Genomic DNA, 4,257 nt, shown 5'->3' on the forward strand with positions numbered 1-4,257 from the left:
GCCGCGGCCCCTGCGGGGACTTCGCTCGCTTTTGCATTGAGCTGTAGAGCCCCGTGTGCATGCAGCTGCACAGCTCCGGGGCAGGTGATTCCCAGAGGCCTCCCGGGCAGGGACCTGCTGGTATAAATAAATCCCCATTCCTTCCTGGGGCTAGGAGGGAGCATGCACGCATCTCCAGGAGCATGATGCTGCTCACCTCATTTTTGGTTCCTGTGAATGGAGAGCACCTGCCCAGCACTCTCCTCCTCCTCCTCCCAACCTCTTTCACCCTTGACATTTTAAAAGCCTGCTTGGGGGGCACCACCCCATCTCTTTCTCTGCAGGTGAGCAGGTCCTGTGTGGCTCCAGGCATGTTTGATAAAACTATCTTGGTGAAGGAAATTTGCAGAAGGAAAAAAAAAAAATGAGCTTCAGATCTGATCTCTGTGCAGAGGGACAAGGGTAAAGGTGCGCAGCCACCCGCCCGTGTCAGCCGCTGCCACCACCACCGAGAGGAAAAGGCAGCGTGTTTGCACTTACGTGTCACCAGCCAGAAAAAAATTAGTTTGTCAGTCCTCTGCTTCATGTTTTCCGTGCTCTGCTTTATATTCAGGCAGAGCACAGCGAGTCTCCTGGTGCTCCTGAGCCACAGCACAGTGTGCCAGCTGTTGCCATATCACAAGGCACCTGTGGTTTTCCCCGTCTCCCCGTTGGCCTGGTGTTAGCTGAAGATAATTAGATCTCAATTATCACCAGGAAAGTTTTGAGCCTCTTCCCAGTGTGGCTCTGCAGCTGGTCTTAGTGGAAGGCAGGGGCTCTGTCCCTCCGGCTGCCTTTGGGCAGAGCTGGTACCCTGGGCTGGGGCTGGGAGGGAGGGAGAGGGGTTTCTGCTATAAAACACCCTTGGAGCGATGCAGCCCCAATAGGGACCTGGAGGAGCCCCCGGCAAGCCCCCAAGCAGGCATCCACTGCCCCTGCAATGGCACTGAGCCTGCCCTGGCACCCAGCACCCTGTGAGAGGGAAACGACCTGCGCCGGTGCCTGGCTGTGCCGGCTCCAGCCCTCCCCGGTGCCGAGGCTGATTTCCAGCCCTGGGGTGCAGAGCCAGCCCTGCCTGCCTTGCTTGTGGCAACAGCTCCTGGGGGCAGTTTGCAGGATCAGAAACCCCACAGGCAGCCGGCACTGCTTGTGCGTCCTCGTGTGCACGGGGAGCACCGGGGTGCTGCGTCCGTGGCACACAGGGACTGGCTGTGCTGGGAGGGAAGGCCGCAATGTGCCAGGCACCTCCGGTCCTCACAAACTGCTGGACCTCCCCGCCGGTGCGGAGCCAGTGGCTGGCTCCCAAATTGCCTGGCTGCTTTTTCCCTGACCTCCGAGTCACCTTGAGCTGTGCTGGCTGCAGGCATTTGCTCTGCCGTGGGATGCTGTGAATACTAAGGAGGCAGGAATAAAATTTCACCTCCGTGGCAGGGCTGGATCAGGGTCAGCACTGCCAGTGGGCACCGGGCAGCTGCAGCAGCCGTGCACACCCCAAAACTGGGCTGTGCTGCACAGGGGTGCGCTGGAAGGGCCCGGAGGGACAGAGACGTGTCCACAGCCCTCCTGGCTCCCTCCCATTTCTGCTCCTGCTGTCTCCTCTGCTGGCTTGGGGCTCCCGTTTGGTGTCCCTCTCGTCCCCATTTAATCGTTTTGGCCAAGCAGCGGCATGTCCCTGTCCCCGGCAGCACTGTTCCCCCGCTCCCTTGCCCTGCTCTGTCTGTCTCCCTCCCTCCCTCCCTCCTCTTTCCATTTCTTTCCAAGCCCTCGGTCTCTCTCCTCCAGCACTCCTGCAGATTCATTGTGAATTTTGGCAGTGCTGTCTCTGACCTTGGCTGTCTCCCTCCTCTCTTTGCTCCTGCACTGGCAGCATAAATCGTGGCTGTCTCCATCTCTCCTCCCCTTCTCTTGGTGCCAGCACCCCAGGAACAGAGCGGCCCTTGCCAGCCCCCAGCCCCAGGCTCAGCCAGCTTGGGATCAGGCTGGGGAAGGCTTTTGGGCTGCCCACCCCACACCCTCCAGCCCTACAAAGGCCCGAGGCCATCTCCCAGCTCCCATCCAGCAAAGGCAGTGGGACCCAGGGGCAGCACAGCGAAAGCAGCGACGCGTGCAGGACGCGTCCCTCCATCTCATCCATTGCAGATGTCCTCTCGAGCATGACTGCGGGTTTGGGGTGCAGGAGCAGCCCCCCGGGTGGCACGGCACCCTGACCCCGCGGCAGAGCATGGCACGGACCCAACCGCCGCACCAGCTGCCTCGGTGCTCACAGGCTCATCCCTGTCCGTGTATGAAGGCAGGCGGGAGCCACGGCACGAGTGGCTCTGCCTCTGCCCCCCAAACCCCCAGCCTCGTGGGGGTCCCAGCCTCGGCACCCTGGGGACTCCTGGGTGCCTCATCAGCCACAGGGTTTGGGTGCCCCAAAACAGAGGGCTTGACCACGGCTCTGCTCAGGAGCAGACCGTTGGCGTTTCTGTTTTTCCCAAGGAATTTGGCGATGCTAGAGGCAGCAGTCCCCGGCACTAGCGCGCTCTCCTCCCAGCCCTGCTCCTGCCTGCCTGTCTGTTCGCAGGGATGTGCCTGCCTGCTCCAGATCCATCTTTTCCTGCTGATTCGGGACAATCTGCGTCCCGTGACCTACTTGTCTCCAAGCATCTTCTGCCTTCCTGCGGAGTGGGTTGGTACTAAAGCCTCTCTAATTGTGGTTAACGTGTCAGGATGCACTTACATTTATTTTTAATTCTGCTTCTTTCTTGGCCCACTTCTGGATGCGTCCCCGGGGACGCTGTGCTGGGAAGACTCTGCATTTCGACACAGCGCAATGAGACGAGACGGGAGCAGCGAGCGGGTGGGTCGCAGCATGCACAACCTCCTCTGCAAACTTAAAAAATAATAAAATCATGTGTATGCCTGCCCCTGACACAGCAAAAGGTGGTGGGAGACCCCAGCCCACCCTGCAGCCCCCGGCCCTGCCGCAGCTTGGGGACCGGAGGCGCTGCGGGTAGTGCCACTACTTTTTGGGTAGTACCACACGACCCATGAGGGTGCCGGTCGGCATCAGCCGTGATGTGAGCACATTGCAGCGGGGAACGCGGGGAACCTGCAAACCCTTTTTGCCAAGCTAAACAAATAATTAAAATAGACAGAAAACCTTCCCAGGGCACCTTGGAGGAAAATAAAAAAAAATGTGAGAAAATGGCTAAAAATTATCCAGAGGTTAAGTTTTAACAGAAACTTTAGAGTTTAATGAGGGAGACGTCCAAGGAAGGATAATGTCACGCAATCTGCCGAGCAGCAGTGGCACAAGCCAAGCTGGCCCTGCCGGGACCCTGCCAGCACCAGCGCCTGGATGGGTGCGGGCTGAGCCTGTCCAGCCCTCAGCCTGGCTCCCTCAGAAAATACAAATGCACCTCTTTATTTGTGCGTGCATCCCCCCTGAGCTCTCTGAACCTTTTTGATCAGTTTTAGCTGTATTTGACAGAAACTTCAGAGAAAGCCCCTGCCTGTGTCATGAAACGGATGGTAGGAGACTCCTGTCCGCTGTCACCACGCAGGAAAATGCCCCAGCGCCGTGGGTCGCGTGAAGCCGAGTGCGGCTGCAGAAGGACTTGTTGGGGGGGGGACACACAAGGGCGCAGGGCACGGGGGGCTCAGGGCACCGGCCACGCACCCCTGCAGCCCCGGTGCTGCGAGCTCACCCAGCACCAGCATCGGCGCATCATCTAGCGCAATCACGGGTGAAGTTGTGAAGACGCTGGAGGCATGTGAATGTGCCGAAGGGAATGGCAATGTGACGGACAAATCTTCCCGGCAGCTTTCAGCAGCCCACCCGCTATCGCTCAGGATTTACATCCACAACCCCATCTCCAGGCACGGCTCCAAACATGGAAATAGCACATGTCTTATTAACAAATGAGCTAAAAGCGTGCTGCTGCCAGCAGGTCACTGCTGGGGCTCAGGCCCGGATCCAGTTTCAGGTCAGCGAGAAGCGGAGCGCGGGCACTAACACAAGTGCTCTGTGAAAAATGGAATAAATAGCGCGGCGAGAGGCAGGGGTGAAGGCGGTGGGCTCCGTGCCGCGGGACTGCGGTGGGACCGCGGGGGCCAGCCCGGCTGGGGGAATGGCTCTGGGCAGCGAGCACCGGCACAGGCTCTTCTGTCCCAGGCTGGAGCATCTCGTGCCTGGCCCAAACCCAGGTCAAGCCCTGAATGTTTCCCTGGGGATTTGGGGGCAGGCTCGGCCCA

This window comes from Aptenodytes forsteri, unplaced genomic scaffold (genome assembly GCF_000699145.1).
Source record: "Aptenodytes forsteri isolate BGI_AS27 unplaced genomic scaffold, ASM69914v1 Scaffold422, whole genome shotgun sequence".
Taxonomy (NCBI): Eukaryota; Metazoa; Chordata; class Aves; order Sphenisciformes; family Spheniscidae; genus Aptenodytes; species Aptenodytes forsteri.